Source organism: Lagopus muta, chromosome 4, assembly GCF_023343835.1.
Source record: "Lagopus muta isolate bLagMut1 chromosome 4, bLagMut1 primary, whole genome shotgun sequence".
Taxonomy (NCBI): Eukaryota; Metazoa; Chordata; class Aves; order Galliformes; family Phasianidae; genus Lagopus; species Lagopus muta.
The window spans coordinates 25,882,379-25,903,584 of NC_064436.1; the positions used below are offsets into that span (position 1 = coordinate 25,882,379).

Genomic DNA, 21,206 nt, shown 5'->3' on the forward strand with positions numbered 1-21,206 from the left:
GTTCTGAAAATCAGGTGTAAAAAGGTCCTGACAGTATTTGCAAAGCAAAATTGCAATTATGTAAATTCCAGCTACTGGATTTGTAAGCATGGGAGCCTGGGAGAACAGAGCTGGAAAGCTCTCAATTACACTGTAGAGAAATCCTGGTTTGTGTTACAAGGCAAAGGCTGTGCTTGGCAGTTTGCAGTGAGCGTACAAATCGGGTCGCAGACCTGTACCCATCGCTTCTTCTATTTTGGTCTGGAAGTTGAGCGGTTGCAAGGTTCTGTCTTTAATGATTTCCTCTTGACCGCTGTAATGAACAGCTGCACAGCGTTGTCCAACACCATTTGGAGTATTTACTGGCCTGCATTCAGCTGAGATGAAACGGGAGACACTTCATCTAATCGTCCTGGATGGCTCAGTGTTTGCTCTTGAAAGTTTTCTTTTATACAGACTTTGAGCAAGTGCAGAACAAATTAATGTCACAGTTTGACACTGACTGACCTTTTGAGAATGATTATTGCTGGGGAGCTCTTGAGGCATATTTTACAGAGCTGTTTGCTGTAGGCTGGAGCAAGGAAAAAAATCATCATTCAGAATTGTACAAGTAAAAATCTAAGCAATATCCAAGGTAATGCAGATCTGTGAGTTAAGTGCTTGCCTGCTTCGACTTGTTACATGTTACCCATATAATGTTTGAAAACTAGATCCAAAGTTTTTTACATTGGGTTAATTCTGGTAACTGGAAGCATGAAGGAAACTCAGTTTGGGGTAGAAGTTCACAGCTCATCATGGAATTCTGGGTTTGGCTTGTGCCATCTGAACCTTGGGCCACTGAATTAGTACTGATGGTCTTTGTTCCTTTGTTTCTTTTATTCTGCTCAATTCCTTGTTTGGAGAAACATTGCTGTATCTTGTTCCCATGTATGATCCTCAGGAGGAGGGGATCATACTTCTTCAGCACTCTTTGAAAAGTAGGCTTGATATTTGGGGAAGAACGTCCAGCTGTAGCCCACAGCAGCCTATTGAAAGATGAGAGAAATAGATGAGAATGGACAATTGTTGAAAGGACCAACTAAGAATACTTTAATAGGCAACTAAAAGAATAAATATGCCAAGAATAAATATATCATGCAGTAATCCCAGACATCACTGTCTCTAAGATTTCTGCTGTATTTAAAAAATGATGGTCAGATACATTCTTCCCTCTTTTGTTTTTCCTCTAGTTTCACCTTTTTACAGACCCTTCCTCCTCCTGTGGAATGTTTCATTTTGTCTCATAATTAGGGGCTGCATCACCAGGAGTCTCAGGGCTCTGATGAGTGCTGAGCCTGAAGGATGTCCCAAGTACTCAAATCTACTGGCAGATGGGAGTGAATATAGTTGTGTTTCTAAGCAAATGTCTGCTTAATAAAACAGCAGCAGGAAAACAACAGTTGTCATCAGCTGGTGCAGCCCATTGTTTTGATGAACATCACTGTCTCGGAGTAAGGGTAAGAACCAGCGATGTTGCTCACATGGTGTTCTTGGTGGGGTCAGAAATAGAAACTGGGTCTCTCTTGCTGAGGGAACTGGAGTTATTCAGTTTGGAGAAAAGAAGTCTCAGGAGAGATCTTATTGTTCTCTACGACTCCCTGTAAGGAGGTTGTAGCGAGGTCGAGGTCAACTTCTCCCCGGTAACAGTGATAGGATGAGAGACAGTGACTTTAAGTTGTGCCATGGGAGGATCAGGTTGGATGTTGGTAAAAATTTATTCTCAGGAAGAGTGGTGAGGCATTGGCACAGGCTGCTTAGGGAGGTGGTGGAGTCCCTGGACGTGTTCAGGAACTGTGTGAATGTGGCAATGAGGGGCATGGTTAGTGGGAATGGGTTGATAGTTTTTAACACTAAGATGTGTGTTTTAACAGTAAGACAATTTGTTTTCTGCTTTCCAAATCCCCGAGCGCTGTTTTGGAAAAGCACTGAGAACAGCAACATTTCATTTGAAATCCTGCTCATGTAGGAGACACCTTCATTTATGGGCAACAAATCAAGCTACAAATTGCTGGTGCAGACCTCTCAGTTCAACTGTGAGCGGTGGTTTTGACAGATACATTTTTCCCCAGGGGCTACATTCTGTACATCAGGCTGAGGTTAAATTTGAAGGATCTGAGGTAACATTCCAGGGCTCCATCCATTAGCCAGCTAGCCCATGCCGTCTGCTGTAAAGCAGCGCAATGGGAAATGTGACCCAATGCTTGGGAATTGAACTAGCGCCAACTGTGCTGCAGTGCTACATCCATTATGTCATACCACACACATCTGATAAGGGAAGACATAATGCTGTTGGATAAGTTCATGTATACAAGAGCTCTGCAGGTCATGGAGAGAGCTGTTTTTTATTTAATAACTGAGGTATGCAGGTGCTAATTGGAACCATATGCACATGAGGCTAACACCAAAATTTGTTACACTACAGTGAAATGAAGACTGCACTTCTAGGGGGCAGGAAGGATTAATTTTAGATTAATCTTTATTTTTCACAGCAGTAAGGTAGATGTATGATTATAATGCTTGTATTCTTTTATTTTTGTGCAGCTTGACAAATATTTTCCTCTATTCCCTCCATCCATCAGAAGCCTTTGGATTCTGTTTTGCTGGAGAAAACACTTATGGGAGGGTCTGAAGTGGTGCTGAAGGAGTGGCAGGTTTTTTTTGGCTGAAACAGATCTTGCTCCCTGTTTTGCTTCTCTTGGATTTCTGTTTATCTCTTTCTTCTCCTGTCTATGGGTGTTTCATTGCTGCAGCAGCTATACCAGAAATTTCAATATTGCATGCACGAGACATTATTTGTCCCTCTTCAATGATCATTTGGGAGTCAGCAGTAATGTTTGGCATTATGGAAATGTTACTTTCCAAAATGGGTCTAAACTCATCAAATCAGCTGAATTGCAACAATTAGCAGTTTGGAACTGAAGTGAAATTCATCCACTCTGCAACGTCATAGATGCTCACAAAATAATTGTTAGAATAGGTGTGTTTCTTTATATGGTATGAAAATCAATTTCACCAGGAGATAATAGTAGCCCTCCTGTGATAATAAGAGAAAATCATAAAATTTGAGCTATGTGGTTGAAATGCAGAATAGCCAGAAAGTGCATCCTTAGAAGCATGCATTAGATTGGTTCAAGTTAAAATAAATCTTAGCAGACACGAATGCATTGCACAGTGATCAAAATTGAAGACTCCAGCAGCAGAATGTCAAAAAATCATTCCTGTAAGACTGATACAGAGTTGACTTTTTTATATAAGAATAAACAGAAGAAGCATTGAAATTCCAATTAATATCTTATTATCCAAGAGAGTTTTGAATTGCTTCCCAGGATGTGTCAGTCTCAAGGGGATATATATGACACAATGAGCTTGAAATGCAAATTGTGTTCTTCTAAGTTACTCAGAATCAGACTTTCCATCTACAGTCATGAGAAAGAAGGAAAGGATAGCAGTAAAGGTTGCTCTGCTACAAGAACCTTGCCCTTTTATAAGTAGCTGTCATTTCCATTGGCAAAAGAATTTATTTTTAAGAGGGTGGAATCTCTAGGTTTGTTTCTGTCAAACACACTCAGTGTGGCTATTAAAATAACTAAAAATTGAGTGATTAGGTGAGATCCTGCAATGCAAGTGCTTTTAATTTAATGTAATTCGTTACTTCTATGTAGACCAATGAGCTTAATGAAGGTAGAATGTGTGTTCAGGTTACCATTGGTTGCACTTATTGAAGCCATCCATGGCACAGGATTTTATCTTTGTGATTTACCCTCCTTTCATATACTCAGATGTAGAGAAAGCACCTTCCTCACAGGCCAATAGTGTGATGAGGCTGTAATATCCAGTCCTTGAATTCTGCCAGCTATAATGCTTTCATGATCACTACATTTTCCCTTACAAATGCATTATAGTTTGAAGAAATAGCGTCAAAACATTCACATAGCAGGTCAGGTAAGCTTTCACCAACCTACTGTTGAAATGTCTGTGTCTTGGATTCCTGACAAATGACTCTCGTCAGCTTCTCACAACACTGGTACGATTTACGCAGAGAATTGTATACAACTTCTTCTCTTTCAGAGCTTACTTTGTTGTGGGATTTTTCAGCATAATTTATCTTGGTGAGCATTCTCAGGTGTGTATACACATCTGGTGCTTATATATATGTATCTGGTGTCTAAACAGTGGTTTGATAATGAACATGGTTTGATAATACAGTTAACCATTCCTTGTAATTTAAATAAATATATTTCAGATTTATTTAACTTTTTTCCTTTTTAACACTATAGGCATTTGGGCCTTTGTCATATATTTTCCAGTGAAGAAAACATAAATATTTGAGCTGTGTTTTCAAGTTATACCTTCTTATATGAGAAGAACTTCACTGAAATCTGTTGAGATTCATGTGTGTTTTGAAACTTGCTTTATCAGTCCCTTGTTACTTCTTTCGTGTTTTAATCTCTGGAACAAGGACGTGTGTAATTTGATGGCTTAATTCAGAGTTCAGAAGTAACAGAATGGGTAATTGTCCATACCATCCTTGTTCATGAGAACACCACAGAATGGTACATGTGAGGCCACATCCTGGTAGCTCTTACCCACATGAGTATTCATGACCTGGATTGGCAATCGAGGAAGAAAAATGAGAACACTTTGCAGTGGAAAAGAACACATTCATTCCTTGACAAAGTCCTCAAATTAGATATGAGCAGAGGAATCCTTTGTGCTTTTCTTCAAACTTCCTTACCTCTGACAGCCATCATGACAACAAGGCAGGAGAAAGCTTAAATTTTCTTAAGAAGTTGCAGTTGGGAACATCTGTTCCTAGTCCTGAAGCTTCTCAACTTTGACAGAGGAACGCCCATTCAGCTGACAGTTTTTCCACAAGTTCCATCTCAAAAACATATCAGTGTCCTTCTGTGTTATACGTCTCTGCACTTTTGATATATGGATGCATCCAAATTCCACTGTGACTCAGAAGTGCATTAGATTCATATCTGAGTGACAAAGGAATATTGACATAGCCAAATGGGAAAATGCTGATGGTTACAATACGTAATCTTAGTGGTCTTTTCTAATCTAAACGACTCTGTCTTTCACAGTATTTGTGCATAGCTTTTATTCCATTTTCTGTTTCTTCTTTTCCTCAGAATGGCAGCTTGCCTTGATGTTGGCATAGCTCATGTGTATGTTCAGGATCCTAATCAAGAAATATCTGTCTTTGAAATTCCTGAAGCTAATTATGCTGCTACATTTTTTTTCCCTTTTTAAAAATGAATTCTAGATCTGATCTAGAGATAAGGACTTAGGTCCTTTGTGATTCTCACTCTGCTTGCATCAGTAGACAGGGACAGCCAGCAACCAGTGTTGTCCTCTGCCATCCAGTGCATGTTTTCCTGAGATATCTCAGTACAAGCAAACTGTTTATAAGAAGACTCTGAGCTATTGCCAAAATAGGAGTAGATGTTATGAAAACATCACAGATATTTCGTATTTGGCATTTGTTTCTGAATCTGTAGATGGGGGAAGCCCCACCCATGCCAACATCTTCCACAGCTGTCCATGAAGTGCAAAGAGTGTGAAAATAAGAAGCAACACAGTCCTTTTCCATTTGAATGACTGGAATAACTTTAAGTGGAAAACCAGCAGGGGTTGAAAATGGTGTGTGTGGTCTTCACTCACAATGACATTGATGATGCTTTCTTGGGTACTGATATTAAAGATTGTTCAATTTAGCAAGCATGTAGGTGTGGAGTGCTGATACCTCTCCTTCAGAGGGCTGCTCAGAAGATTGAGAGTTTTTATAAAATCATCAGTTGCAGTAGTCTTTCTGAGTGGAATGTAGTGATCTCAGTACACTCCTTAATTAATATGTTACCCAAGGACCACTTGAGGAATGTGGTTTAGTGGGCATGCTAGTGATGGATTGATGGCTGGACTGAATGATCTTATTGGTCTTTTCCAACCCTCATGATTCCGTGATTGAGCTTACAATGTTGTCTACAAGTCCTGTTCCTAGCCATTTTGGGGGATGAAAAAAACCTAACTTAATTGCATTGATATTCATTTTCATTTTTGCTGAAGTTTTAAGCAACTAATGAAAAAAATATTGCTATGAGATTATATCTTTTCATGCTCTTGTACCTTGAATTTGAAATGGAATTGCAAGACAAACAGTATTCTGTTGTACTTTCTGCATGGAGAAAACACAACCAGAGCTTGGACAGGCAAAAAAAAAAAAAAAGAGATGTGAAAAAGAGTTGAAATTTCTTGCTAAGTATAGCAGAACAAAGGTGTGCATTACTTGCTGGTTTATGCCATACTGTTTCTAGAGAAACAGATGTTTGGCCAAGTAGCACTCAGTCCAAAGCTCTCCAGTTGGGATGCTAATGCTGTGCCTGTGCGTTCAGTCAGAGCTGGCTCATAAAGCTGTACTCTTGGATGCTGGTTGGGCTTAGTTAAACTCAAATGGGCCAAGCAATTCTGCAGTCTTGAGAAATATTTTATTGTTTTGCAGATTTCTTGCTTAGGTAAAAACAGAATCTCTGTAAAGCAGCAACAAGAAAAGTTAAGATTTTTTCCTTTTCAGAACTACTTGTTCTCCTCCAAAATAATGGTCAGATAGATAGTTAAATGGTATTCATTACAGTTGAAAATAGGTAAATATTTCTCCATTTAAGGAATCTGCTCTGGCCAAATACTACCTTAGGATGCCTATGGCCCAATTCAAACCATTCTATGATTCTATGAATTTCTCTCTCTACTGAATGAGGCACTGAGAGCAGAAGGCAGTTCAACTGTTGCTCCTCCTCTGATCCTCAGTTTTGAGAAGCACAAGCACTTGCTTCTAACCCTGTAAATGAACCAGAAAAGAATCCAGTTCAGATTCTTTTTTTTTTTTTTTTTTTTTTTTTTTTTTTTTTTTTTTTTTTTTAATTTGAGCAAATGCTTCTCTGATATTCTCTTCATCTGAGGGTGCTTTCGTGTCTTATTCTTATCAGGTTTGTAAAGAATTGAATGCTTGGAGCTGAGATTTCAGTATTGCTTCTGCTTAGTGTGGTTGGTCAAAGGAAATAACCAAAGAGACCTCTGGGTTATGTTGTGCGTGCATTGCCAGGAGAGAAATGGGGAGTGAAAAGTGATGTTCCCCTTTCAGAAACTTTCAGGAACATTCACATCTTCAGCTCAGAATGAGTGTTTCCTGCTCATTTCAGATACATCTTGTGAGTGAGAAGAGTGTGCACAAAGATGCCAAAAGCAGGTGAGGAGTATTGAGTACAAGAGCCAAGACACCACTGAAACTGATGTTGTGGCAGCACTCTGTGCTTGGTGGAGGACAAGGGTCCTGTAGGGAAGGAGTCAAAAGGAGACGAGCTCATCTGGATGTGTTTGGCTCCTGGGGGAGCAAGTGCTCTCTGGCAGAGTCAGGTGTTGCCAGCAGCATTTTGGGGCTATAACTAACTGCATCCTGCCAAGCAGCAGGTGGCATCCAAAATCGCCAGAATCAGGAAATATCACTGTTAGCATTTACTGTTAGTGTGAATCCTGGGTAGTTTTATCCACATAGCTGTGGAAGTAGGGGAATTGTCCAGGCATTGCAGAAATGCTGGTGTGTTCTGATGAGGGGTCCTCTACTGAGGGATCACTGATGCTGAGGCAACTGCATTCCTTCTACTGTTTGTGATGAGAAATGCATTTCCTCAAATTCCTGGAATTTTAACTCCCACTTATGCTTGTGGTTCTCCATATTGAGCATAAATCCTCTGATTTTAATCAAAATCAGTAATTAATTACTAAAGCTATGGTCATTGGCTGCACTTGGTTGCAGGCGGTTCCCCATGTAATAGTCTGACCAGTTCATAGAGACAAAAGTAATGCACATAAATTGTCTTTTATTACCGGCTTGCACTATTTATTTTGACACAAAAAAGCAGGGACAGCTGAAATAAATCCTTGGGGGAGAAAAAGTCAATCTCCACTGGGTCCCTACGCTATTCCCCACATCCCAATTATATTCTGCAGCTCCATAAAACTTTTCCATTTTGAAAAGCTGCTCGAGTTCTATGCTCAGCGGCCCCAAACGACAATAATTTTGCTTCTGGCTGTCACTTGATATTGCAAATACTGTGCTTATAGTGGAGCTAGGAAAGTCGCACATGGAGCGCATTCTTTGGAATCCTCTTTGTTTTATCATTACAGAACAACCCACAAAGATTTGTATTATTGCACCTGAATAAATAGAGCTCTGCACTTCACCCATTGAGGTCACTGCACGTGGCTTGCAAGGGGAGCATTCTTCAGCTCATTCCCTACTGCTCCTGCTGAACAACAAGAGCCTCGGCACCCGTGCCATGATCAAATGTCACACAGTGCATGTTCTTGGTACTTATCTTGAAAGGCCAGCTGCCGGCCACCAGTAGTTTTCTGTGCAGCAATATTTTTCTAGCAAGTAGGAACAGTATTCTTCTACGCAGTTCATTGTTACAACTACCATCATAGTTCTAGTGGAGCGGGCTTGCCAAATTCTCTAAATATTTTAATTTCATTGTAATGCATAATAACAGGTGTACAACATAGTTGCCAGTTTCTGCTTGCTGGCTGGGAAATAGTAAATTATTCTTTGCAAAGTGAGAGTAATATTTAATTGATATTTTAAGATAGAAATGGCCAACAGAAAATGCTCAAGCTTCAGCTCTTAGCAGCTAGGTTGGCAGCTCCTTTCTGTAGACTACTGAAGATCTTGCCTTCCTTGGAAGTTATTCTCATCTGCCTGGAATGATTAGAAACAAACTGTTTCAGAGAGATATTTTCCAAACCTTTCTAAGTTTTTTCCTACAGCTCTCTAATTCTTGCATATGGGCACACACACTTGCTCTCAATGTTTTTCTACTCTTCTTGAGAAGTTATTGTGTGGGTGAAAGACCCTCCTTTTGCATTTTGACCACGGCTGCTCTGCAAATACATTTTTTAATTTAGAAGTCTGAGCAGACACAAAAGCCAGATTTCCATGGTCTTGGCTGCAGAGCCTTATGCGGCTTATATGATACGACTACTGCTGAGCTGAAGTCTGATTTGGGAGCCAAACTTTTTTTTTTCCTACATTGTTCTCATGGAGCCCAGACATTTGTACTAGTCAGGATACATTGCCAAAATCCAAATGTGAAATTGCACCTCCTGCTCACTGGTATTGTGGAAGGCATCTCAAAATTACTGCTTCCAAACAGGTCAAATGCACATAAATGAGTAACGCAAGAGGCCATGGTGAGCATTCTCTGATGAGTGGGCTGCTGCTGCTGGTCTACCAGAAGAGCATTCCTTAGTTGCAAGCAGATCAGAAGGGGTAGATTATACTTTCCTTACTGACTCCATGCTATTCTGTTTGTTACTCACCCTTGTGATGTAGCTTTCAGCCTCTTGCTATTCTTTACTTACTTAAGGCTTGCTGAATATCTCAAGTTTAACAGCCATAAGCAAAGAGAGTTTCGTAGTCATCAAGAGCAAAGAGCTCATTAACATGGAAAAAAGTTGTCTGACAGAGTTCAGAATTCTGAGGTCATTGCAGTCTGATAGGAGAATGATTTATCTCCCTGTATTGATTTTTTTTTTTTTTTTTTTTTTTTTTTTTTTTTTTTTTTTTAATGATTCCCTATCTGCATTTCTATTATTTTCAATGATGATCCCAACAAAGTGGAGCGCTGTAAGGAGAGCCATGCAGATTCGCAATCTGGACTGGCATTCATAGCTGGTGAGGAGATTTTTATGGTACCCGATGACGTTCTTACACTGCATAGTACAGCAGATGGTTTGCACGCTGTGGGACAAATTCTGAGCTAAAAAGCCCAGGCTGAGCAACCATAGAAACCATTGCAGTTTGGGCTGGAGAAAATAATTTGATTCAGTCCTATTTTATTTTCTTTCTGAAATTACCTTTGAAGCCTATTTCTTTCTGAAATGCTTTAGGATGTCTCCTTTTGCCACATACCAGAAGACCAATTGCTCTTCCAGGTCATCAAGGTCTTCCAGGTCTACTGATGCCTTCTGAGAATAATTAAGAGTCAGGCTAGCAACATGTGGTTTTGGAGTTGAGATTGTGTGTGCATTTTTCAGCCACAAAGAAGGAAATAAGGGTTAAAACCTGTAGATATGTTTAAAACCTGGAGGCTGCAGCCTAGAAACTGTGTTGATTTCTATAGTCTGAGGGTGTGGTGCTCCTCATCTCATTATCTGCCAAGATTGAGATTTAGATTTCATTTTCTTAGCCTGAAGGCATTGCTGCTATCTCATGCTTCAGAGTAGTATAAGAGTTTCCCCCATCAGAAATAGAATTTATACAATTTTCAGTGATTCTCTATCCAGAGGAAAACTCCAGAATTTGTCTCACGTGCTCTGCAGTGTTTGCATTTTTGAAGAAACTGGAGTCTTTATGCTCATTTCTGAGGGCTCTTCCAGGTTTCATAAGTAATCCCTTTTACATGCAACACTGCAGAATGACCGTGCTGGAAGATAGACAGGGAACTGCAGGCAGGGTTTGCATCTAAGCTATCTTAAAAAGGTGCCTGTGAAATAGATGTAGTCAGTACTGCTGTCTCTAGCAGGTGGGTAGCAGTGAGACAAGCAAATGATTTTCCTAAGACTGAAGGGCAAATTTTTATCCTGGCCCCTAACCTGCATGTGCCTGTCCCAGAGCAGATGTAGGACTGGTGCAGGTAAGAGCAGACCATGAGCAGTGCCAGAACATCTGAAGAAATGCTTGCATGAAGTGTGGCTGATCCTTTCTGGAGGTCAGGGAAGTCTAACACAGGGGTTAATCACTTTGGATATCCTGCAGGCGTATCCAGGGACTTTGTGCTTGGCAAGGGACTTTATGTTTAATAGCTGGGGATAATGCTTTTGTTTACATAGCATAGTATTTCATCAAATGCTTAATTATTTAAAAGAAAGTAAAAACTACAGGTTTAAAAGTTGCTTATACTGAAATTCCTGGCTGAGGAGGAGTGAGAAACAAAATGAATTTCCAGCATGGTGGCTGCCATCAGCTGTAAGTGAAGAAGGGCTTGGGCTGCACAGCTGTGTCACTCACATAGGAACCCAGAGAAGCAGTGAAATGCAGAGTGAATTCTTTCCAAGAGTGTGAAATGCTCTCCACCTGCAGGGCAGGGCTGATGTGCAGCTTCACTTCTGGAACATCGTACTGTGAGTTGTTGCATGAAGTCCAGTGGTCCTCCAGCCCATCTGCAACCCTCTCCTGCAGCCCACCAGAATTCTCCTCCAGCAGGTGATCTCTCTGTTTTGTATCTGCTGAGAAGGGAAAGGGATAAAGGGCTCATCCAGCAATAGCAAGCTCAGTGTCCTTGGAACCAGGAGATCTCATAAAATCATAGAATCACAAGGTTGGAAAACAACCTATAAGATCATCTAGTCCAACTGTCTTCTCATTACCATTGCTACCACAAGCTACTAAACCATATCTTGCAGTTCCTCATTTGCCACAACCCAGATGCAAGACTTTGCACTTAGCTTTGTTGAATGTCATGAGGTCCACCTTGGCCGACTGCTTGAGCCTGTCTAGGTCTCTCTGACCACTTAACGTCATTTCTGGGCAGCTTGTGGGGATTTTTTCATTAGGTTTGAAGGGTAGGGGAGAACAGTTACTGTGTAGTCGCTGATGTGTTTGCACACCTGGGGTAAGATTCTCGCAGGTGTGAATTTGGGTATGGGTTATACTCTAATCTTCAGTTGTAGTGTGTTCATCAGAATGAGCAGCGTGTTTCTGCTGACTCCTGGTTTTGAAGCTTTATTTATTCTGGGAAGGTTCAAGCTGGGGGACTTGTAGGTGCATATGGAAACTTGCAGTTAACTTCCAGCTGCTGAAAAACTGCCCCATGAAGTCCTTTTTTTCAAAGTAGTATATAAAGTGCTGCTGCAAGAAGCAGGTGCTATCAGATTTAATTGTGTTTACTGTTGGAGAGACATAATTTATACAATTGTTTAAGGAACGTGTCTGAAAACTACACTGTTTACACATCATGCAACTCATACGAAAAAAAATAGTACAATCAAATACAGACTGTGCTTGTATCCACAACCTCAAATCAAATGAAACTCTGTATTGTAATTGAGCAATTATCCCAGCAGGTTTACTGTGGTGAAGCCTGCTGTGGTTTGAACATCTGGCTGCTCTGCAGGGTGACATCTGGAAGCTGCAGGCAGGAGGACAGGAGGGATGTGTTAGCATCTCGAGACTTAACAGTTCCGATCTGGTCTTCCTGCTCTGTCATAGTGCTCACTTATTATCTTGGGTGCTCCTGATTGGCAGAATCACAGGAATCAGGGAACTGTTGGTAATGGAGCTTCACTCAATGACAGCTTTATGGAAAAACTGGCATTGTACCATGTTTTTGAGAAAGCACTGATATGTAGAACTATGCCTATTTAATTAAATAATTAAATGAATTAAGTGATTTAATATCTGTTCTTGTTTATATGTCCCTCTCCCATCCTTAAAAATCCCCCAGAGTGATCGTTTTATTCCCTTTGGTTCCAGTGGTAGCATGTTTATCATAGAATCCGCAGGCTATTGCAAATTGTAAGGGACCCATATGGATCACTGAATCCATATAGCAAGTCCTATAACTTGCTCTGTGTAGGGAAGTGGTCTGGACTTGACCTTGTCCATTGGTGCTTTTGGTGCCCACTGTAGGAAGATGCAGGGGAAAAAAGTAACCCTCCCCTTCAGTCCACAGCAGTGCTCTATGTGTGACACCAGCATTGTCTTCAACATAGTTTGAAGCTCAAGGCTGTTTTTCAGCATTGGTGTTATGGAGTGATGAGAGAGACCCATTGAAATCTACTATTTGAGAGATATTTTGTTGACAGATTTTGCCTGAGACATCTGCCAGTGTTGATTTAAATGCATGTCTAGGGAAAACTTGATAGAAAACGTGCACTTTCTACAAGCATTAGGGGCAGTTTGTCAGAAAACAGGGACAGCTGTGTTGTTCCTTTTTTTGTTTGTTTGTTTTTTTGAACCAAAGACCATAAGCAAAGTGACCAGCATCACTGGAATCACATGTTTGTAGTAGTTGTTTCAAACTGTAGGTGCCCCCAGTCAACATTTTGAGAGCCTCAGCTTGAAAAATTGATTTGGCGTGAAAATTGCTACACTTAAAGCAAATTATACGTCTGAAAATGTTCATGCTATTTTGGAGTTACAAACTATTAAAAATAATCACCCAGCTTTTAAATGTTGGCTTTCATCTAATGCTGCTCTCTCTTTCCTTATCTAAAGGAAGAGCGTTGTTATTCCTGATTTGCATCCTTCAAAGCTTGCAAGTCTGCTGTATATTTTAAGAACTCTCTGTAATTGAGAGTTGATAATTGACTTGTGTGCATGTGGGCTTCAGCTCTGCTGTCACTGATTGCAGCACTTCAAGGATTCATCTTGATCCTATTAAAGTCAACTGGAGGTTGGGTTTCCACACTGATCTTTTCTTTTTATCAGAAATAGGCCTAGGAAATGTTTGAAAAATTGCTTTAATTGGTTGGATGCACTTTGGGAAGAATGTAGATGTGCTTTTCTAAGTGGGAACTTTCACTTCAGCTCCAGACACTGAAAACCAAAGTGTTTGGGTCAGGGAGTTTTCAACATTTGTCTCTCTTGTATGAGTATGAATTGTATTAAGATTGTGTTGGACTTTGCATTTCCAGCCCCTGAGCCCCAGCAGCCTTGCTTGGAGCCTGAGGGATGATTGTTCACAGTTGTGGACTTGTTTGCATGGGTGGGAGAGCATCTGCTGCTCGGAACAGCCACCTTCTCCGTCCTTCTCCCCAGCTGGATCGATACAGAATTAAGCCAGGAAGAACAAGATTTGCTGATATGGTTTCCTTTTGTCCACAATAAATAATATGGTTAATGGAGTGAGTAATTGTTAGCAGAAACCTTTTCTTTGGAACAGTGTGTTGGTGGGCTTGAGAGCTTCTGTAATTCCAGTCAGCACCTCCTTTTTGGGAAGGCTATGCTGATGTGGGAAGGATGCATGAAGTCCCAGTGCCCCAAGCCTGGTTTGCAACTTCTTTAAGCCTATATAGTGGCAGTAAATGGTGCAGTGTGCATGCTGTTGTCTCAATTAGTGTGTAGGAATCAGGCTGTGAGTCAATGTCCCCAGCAGCCGCTGCCATAGGGAAGCAAGCCTTTGACTATCTCTACACATGGACAGTTTCTGTTTCCCTACAGATTCTCTGTTCTGTACTTGAATGGTATTCTGATGACCACCATTAGCATGTATGGAAGCTGAGATCCCATTGTAGAGCAGAACTGGTGATGTAGAAGCTGCTTCTTTGGCTTGTTGTGTGTGCTGGCGTGTTTGTGTAGCAAACTGGGAGTAGAGATGTGGTGCCTGAAGCTGTGGTGCTCCTTTTCTGCAGAGCTGACACTAATGACTGTTTTTACTCCCCACAACAACTGGGCTGAAGCACTGGAGGGTATGGCTGGTGAGGCTTAATGAGCCGAAGGAGGATGCTATTGAGGCCAAGTGCCATGCATTTTGAGACAGTGTCAAATAAAAGCCCTTTTTGTAGTGATTTACCTAGCTTCTTGGTAGCATTCTGTGTCAAAGATATGTTCTTGTTGTGCCATCACACTTGGATCCTGCTCCTCATAATGAAGCATCAATTCAGAAAGTTTTGGTTGATTGGTAATTATGTAAACACAGGAAATGTGAGGAAAAGATTTAGTGGGCATGGTGGTGATAGGTGGATGGTTGGATTGATGATCTTTGGGGTCTTAATGATTCTGTGATTCTTGGAAAATTAAACTATCTGATGTGATCCTAGGCAAAAACCTCAGTAGCTTGCTAGATTGCTTTAGAGCCATCTGTGCCATCAATGACTTCTGCAGAACTTTTGTATCTTCAGTGTTCCTCAAATTCCAACAGTGTGCCTACAAGGAAAAAAAATGTAATTGGAAATATGATTTATTAAGAATTTAAAACAGTTTGGCATCCCTAAAGACTTCATACATTCTCCGAGTTCCATTTTTACCAGTACACAAAAGGCCTTTCCAGATGTTTTTCTTTCCTTCTAGTTTCTAATTGAAAAAATATTTCCATCTACCACAAATAATTGGCATACATGAATAATATGCCTAAAGTAGTCTGTGTAAGGTCAAGACGTTTTTTTTTGTTGTTGCTGTTTTTTTTTCTGTGTTAGTGTAACACAGTATATGTGACAATGGGATATACGAGGATAGATTGGTACAGATTTTTCAAAAGAGGGCTCCCCCCCATTTTTAACCCACACTTGAACTGCAGGTGGGAATTTTAGCAAGAAAACGTCAGTCAGCTGTAGGTTTGCATTATGGCAATTGAGAAATACTCTGTTCTGCATCTGGAATTCATTTACTCGATGCACAGTTGCACCTGCAGAAGGGGGATCCACTTCTCCACAACCCAATAGAAAGCTAGCTCAGGAGTTTAACACAATGAGTGACAGCTCTTTGAAAAGTTGTTGGGGGCCCTGCTGGAAACTGTACTTGTTCAGAGCTCTTAATTTTTTTTTCTTTTTCTCTCCACTGAGAACCATTGTTTTGTGTTGTAGTGCTTTTTTTTTTTTTTTCTTTTAATGGGATGGCTTCCTCTTCCCTCACTTTTGCTGAAGTGTTATCCTGACAGATGAATTATTGTAATTCATGGCAGAGGCAGCATGGACTTTAATGCGTGCTTACTCTTCTTCAAGTTACATCCTCTTTGTTGACTTACCTGATTGAAAACCTTAGATTTTTTTTTTTTTTTTTACCACCTCATTTTGCCCTGAAAGCACAGATATTTGTGTGAATCACCCTCAGCTTAGTAAAGTGAAATGTTCAAACATTTTTTCAAGTGCTGTTTTGATGTAGGCTTGAATAGCTTGGAGCAGTGCAATTCAAAATGATTCCTGAAGAAGCATGTGTGCTTCCCTGCTGTTCCTTTCAGAAGTGTCCCATTGGCTCAGTACCATCAGCAACTTCTGCTCTGCTGTAATGCTGAGTGTAGAGGGAGGCAGTCCAACAGAAACAGGGCTCAAAATGTTGAGGGATAGGAATCATCTCAGAAGGGTGGGGTGGGGCTTTCCTTCATTTCATAGTCATAGAATTGTTAAGGCTAGAAAAGACCATTAAGATCATCAAGTCCAACCAACAACTCATCCCCACCATGCCCCCTAACCACATCACTCAGCACTACATCTCCATGTTTCTTGAACACCTCCATGGACAGTGACTTCACCACCACCCTGGGCAGCCTGTGCCACTGCGTCACTGCTCTTTCTGAGAAGAAATGTTTCCTAATATTCAGCCTGGCACAAAACAATTGCTTTTCATCCTATTTCTCCCCATTCACACATTTCCATATTTTTGCTCGTCACAGAATTTTGGCACCTGTGTGAATATGCAGCGTTAATCTCTCTTTCACTAGTGTCTTATTAGACCAAGGTTTGGAAATCTGTATCAATTGCAGGAGGTGCTTAGGAGTGCCTTGCGTTGCAGCCGTGTATGTTCTTAGTACTTAGAAATAAGTCCAGCTTGGTGCCAAATAGAGGGCTCTTACTGAAGGATATTTGTGTTTCTATCAAGCCTCTGCTCTGGCTTTCAGTTGTTAGGAAAAATGTCATCAGTTAGCAAAACACTGTAGTGGATTGCCAACACTTGGCATTTCATACAATGTTCTCCAAAGGTTCTGAACCATTTTGGAGACTTTCTTTTAACCAACAATAATGTTGTTGTCACCATGTGCGCATGTTGTCACCAGTATGTGCATTCTCATCACGTGCACATGGAAATTGAAGTCATTTTTTCTTTAAATTCAGAACATAAAAGTTTTAGAAACTCTTGCTTGGTTTTATGAACAATTTTGGTAAGAGAGTATTTTACATTCAGTGCAAGGAGGGTAGTAATGTTATCTCCCTTTCCAGTTCTAGGAAAAGCATTATAGCTTAAACTACATTGTTACTTTCAGCTCTTGGATGTGCTGAGGGATGTGGTTTAGTGGGCAAGGTGGCAATATGTCAATGGACTTGGTCATCTCAGTGGCCATTAAAGTTTTCCAGCCTTAATGATTCCATGTGCCACTTTGCTACTTCCCATTCTTTGTTTCTCCCTCTGTGTCACTCCTTTGATGTGGCAGGAGGAGGTCCTGAGGCTGTAGTAATGGACTTAGTTCTGCAAATTGTACTTCTGGTGGGAAACTGTTGAGAAAGTATTAGCAATGGGTACACATTTAGATGGAAAGCTTGTCACCAAAAGCTGCATTTTTAGAAGTGACTTGAACCACCAGTTTATGAAAAGATGAGCAAGTAGGCCAACAGCCTTGTATGTCCTTTCAGTGAGAGATTCAGGGGCTAACCTAGATAATGTGTTTCTGTGCAGAAAACTCCCCATCACGTCATTGCACATTCCACTTGGCATCAGAAACTACTTCTCTGCTGTTTTGTTCGTGTTTTTTTTTTTTTCTAGTTGTTGGATTTTGAGATATGACAGAATGAAAGGTCTGCAGGAGTTGTGGTTTGTCCACAAAAAGCAGGATGGGCAGGTGCAAGGACTTCTAAGATATTTGTAAGTAATTGCAATCAATTTTTACGTGCTCAGTACCAAAAAATAAAATGATATTAAGGAGAAATAAAGATAATAATAATATCTGAAGTCTATGTGAGGAGCCTAATTAAATACAGAGATCATCAAATAAAATGTTTAAGTTCTTGAAAGAGCAAAATAAAAAGAGCAAAATCTCTTTTCATAGTTCGGAAGAAGGGATGCAGGGTTCCATCTGTTTCATGTCATAACTACGGCAAATTTCAAATAGCATTTATTTGTAATCCTTCAAAGGCATTGTGTGAGAAGATGATGAGGATAATATTCCATGTCTTCTCTCTTCAGCTGAACTGTTAACTGCATTGCGCCTAGAAGGCCAGCTTCTGTTCTCCATCACAGCCCTCAACTGAAAGCAGCTGAAGTTACACAGAGCGATGTTTGCTGTCTTGATTCTTGTTGTTGGTGATCAATGAAGAAGGCACAATTTAATTTCCAGATCCTACCAGACATGGACAGGGTTGGCTATTAGGAAACATGCTTATTTTACAAGAACCCACTGAAAAATGGAAACTCTTGCATGTGGAGGAAAAAAAAAAAAAAAACACACCTCCTTTCAAAGATGTCAGATCCACTGCTACAATAGACTGTATCTGCTGTTCTTACCATTTTTTTTCCTGTAATACTTATTAGCAGATACAGATTCAGTACAGTCCTTTCTGTGATACTTGTATTCAAAAAGTTAAATTCCTGAAGTGTCATTGTTTTTGTTTTGTTTTAACTTAGAAAAGAATTATATAGGAGAGATGATACTCATTTAACCGTAGTTATTCTTTGTGTGTAGAATTACTTCTCTTTATGGTGCAATAAATGCATAAACAGAAAATCCACAAATAATCACATTCCAGCTTTATCAAATAACTGTGATTATAAAAGCCAATTTCCAAACAAATAATCACAAAGTGTAATAAGAAGTTACTCATATGCTTATCTGTTTGTTTCATGGGCATCTCTGGCAAACTTGTCTTCTGTGCAATTATGGTCCTCTGTTTGTATTTCTGTTATCATCTGCAGCTTGAGTTCAAGATACTTAGAACTGTATGCAAAAGTCAAAGCGTAATATAAGTCTTTGGCAGGAATATTAACTGCCTCAGCCACAGTAATCAACGCTTTTATTAAACATATTTGGTAAATGCCAAGAATCAGTATTTGGGTATGTTTTAATAGCATTAATTGGGGTATTGTTAACAGGAGGTTTGTCCTAATGATATCTCTTCTGGCTGTTGGCAAAGGCAAGACCCTGGCTCTAAGATGAAAAGGCTGAGAGCCTCCTGGTTGCCATGCTTTCAGCTCAGCTACTGGGATTTGGGTTTGAGCCCTACCTACAGAAATCGGGAATAATCATAGAATAGCTTAGGTTAGAAGGGACTTTAAAGATCCTTGAGCTTCAGCTTCCCTGATGTGATCTAGGTTACCACCCACCATTTCAGATGTTCCAGGGCCCCATCCAACCCGGCCTTGAGCACTTCCAGGGATGGGGCATCCACAGCTTCTCTGGGCAGCCTGTGCTAGAAGAACTTATATGGTGCTGTTCATCTTAATCACTGTGGCTCTAAAGACCTCAGGGTGACATCTGCAAACCATGTAGTGAGAACGGAAACCAGTTTGTGAGTGTGAATTTTCCACCTCCTCTGGAAAATCTTTAGTTGCTCAGAAACAGAAAAAGTTGAAACTGAGTGCCTCAGAGACCACACATCTCTGATCTGGAAATCTTTAACAGCATGAAGTTCTGTAATATGGGGCTGATTCACACTCCTGGCAGAGAATTAATGCATTTGGGTGGCATGATACGGGACCACTGTGCATAAAAACCTCTAGTGCTGAAATCCATGTGTGGTTTGGTTCACTATAGCACGACCTCCTTGAGCATCACGCTCTAAACTTCAGCAGAAATATTGCCTCTAAAGAAGCAGCGGTTCATCATTTTCACTGTACATGGAGCAATACGTTTATTGCAAGGTCTCTCTTCTCTAAGGAGTTTTTCTTCTACCACAGCTTCAGGCAGAAGCTGTGTGGGGAAGACTTTCCTTCTCACAGTACACTTTGGAGCAAGCACGCAGAAGGCTGAGCACATGCTCCCAGGCACCAGATGTGGAGATCCTGTACCTACTGTGCTTCAACAGCCAATTACTCAAACCCATAATATTTTTGCTTCTGAAATTAACCACTTTATGAATTATACAAAAGGAAATGATCAGTGTTGACAGCTGATTCTTTGAAATAGGGGGTAATCACAAATACCATTAAAAATATGCCTGGAGTTCACCATTCCGCAGTGCTGAATCTCATCAAGTTTTGAAATGCTATTACCAATCGCATATCTTTCCTAAGACTCATAATTTTCCAGGTATTGTCCTGTCTGACTCAATAAACCTCAGTTTCTACTCTTCAGAAATTGTTACGATTCCTGGGCACTGCACCAAAATTTGCAGATGTTTTGAAGATGTCCTGATCAGCCAAGCTTGGGACATGTGTGTTTTAACCTATTATATAGATATGGCATCCTTGAAACCAGACTACTTTAACTGGTTAGACAGTTCAGCGCAAGGAAGCATGAAATACTGCCTGTTAATGAACAGCTTTGTTTCAGCTGACTATATTTCCGACTATTAAAAAAAAAAAAAAAAAAAAAAAACAAAGCACAAAAAAACAAACCCCAAAACTATTTGCCTTCTCCCTCGATCTTTTCATGAAATCTATACATTGGTGCTGGAAACTGAACATAGTAGTGCTGTTGTTTACCTTAATTTTGAGTGACTTTAGCCTGAAGATTATGAGAGTTTGTCCTTTGCAGAGGGCAATATAGCTTTTTAAAAGTTTCTGTAAAGGTGACAAAAACATCAGCTCCTTCTAAGCTTCTTGTTGCTTGAGAATAATATGTGTTCTAATGTGTGTGCTTTCAAGTGACTTATTCAGAGCTTACCTCAAACTTTCATTTTTATCAAAGATGCCATAAATGTCTTCGTAGTTTCCGTATCAGCATAGTTTTGAAGAGTCTCCAGAAATGAGAGATTTTTTGTGGGTTCCTTCCTCTCTGTCTCCAAATGCTTATTCTCACTACTTGGGTCATATTTCACGTATTTACTTAAAATAAAGCTATACTGTGTTAAAGATTCTTCTGCACTGAAGGAGATGGAACAAAGAGCCCCTCTTCCCTCAAAACCCTTGTAAACATAGAAAAGGAATGTAGATGATATAGGAATGCCAGCATATGGGGAATGCCTGAGCATCTGTAGGCATCATCACTCAGCATTAGCATCAGGAAGCATCAAAGCAATTTCTATCTCTCAAAATAGTTGTAAGCATTTTAGAAAGGTGAGTTTTAGAAGTAAACGTGAGAGAGCGGAAGGAGTTTATCCCAGGTGTGAGGAAACATTTGCAACGCTTTTAAGGAGATACAATGGAGTTGGCTGAGCATTTCCTGTAGATACAGTAATCTTGCAAATAGATTGTAAATCCTTCAGATTAAGATCTTCATTCTCCTGGTGCCTTTCTCCTGACCAACCTGGATGTTTTTTATGGCTGTCTTCATATTGTGGAATATTACTCTTCTTCAGTTGTTTTGGTCTTGAGCCCAGACCTT

General features: G+C 40.3%; 1 long non-coding RNA gene across 1 annotated transcript in view; it reads left to right on the top strand.

Annotated features, from left to right (window-relative positions):
• Positions 1-18,769, top strand: part of LOC125692109 (uncharacterized) — a 32,107-nt gene extending 13,338 nt beyond the window's left edge. The window contains exons 2-3 of the long non-coding RNA XR_007376468.1: positions 17,492-17,590; positions 17,912-18,769. This is a non-coding gene — a long non-coding RNA (uncharacterized LOC125692109). The remainder of the gene's footprint in view (positions 1-17,491; positions 17,591-17,911) is intronic.
• The last annotated feature ends 2,437 nt before the right edge of the window (positions 18,770-21,206 follow it).